This window comes from Dipodomys ordii, unplaced genomic scaffold (assembly GCF_000151885.1).
Source record: "Dipodomys ordii isolate 6190 unplaced genomic scaffold, Dord_2.0 Scaffold34, whole genome shotgun sequence".
Taxonomy (NCBI): domain Eukaryota; kingdom Metazoa; phylum Chordata; class Mammalia; order Rodentia; family Heteromyidae; genus Dipodomys; species Dipodomys ordii.
In genome coordinates this window covers 11039571-11039878 of record NW_012267250.1, presented here as the reverse complement: position 1 = coordinate 11039878, position 308 = coordinate 11039571, and positions in this window count along the sequence as shown.

Genomic DNA, 308 nt, shown 5'->3' with positions numbered 1-308 from the left:
CAATTTGAAGACCTTATCTAAGCTGGGTTTTGTTTATAGAGATGACATCTCTTCACAAAGGGTGAAAACAAACTGTTATTCAAGTGTTAGTTATTATAATGGGACACAATGATATCCTGATGGCTAGGCCGTGGTAGTGGCATTTGGTCAGTTGCTAGTTTAGATGTTGCTGTGAAGCTGGGTTTTGTTTTTAAAGATTGATGCTTAAGTCTGAAGACTGAGTATAACACATTACCCCCAATGTGGAGGGGGGATCGGATCCAACCAGGTGTTGAGGGAATTCTGTCTGCAGAATGCCTTTGGACTGC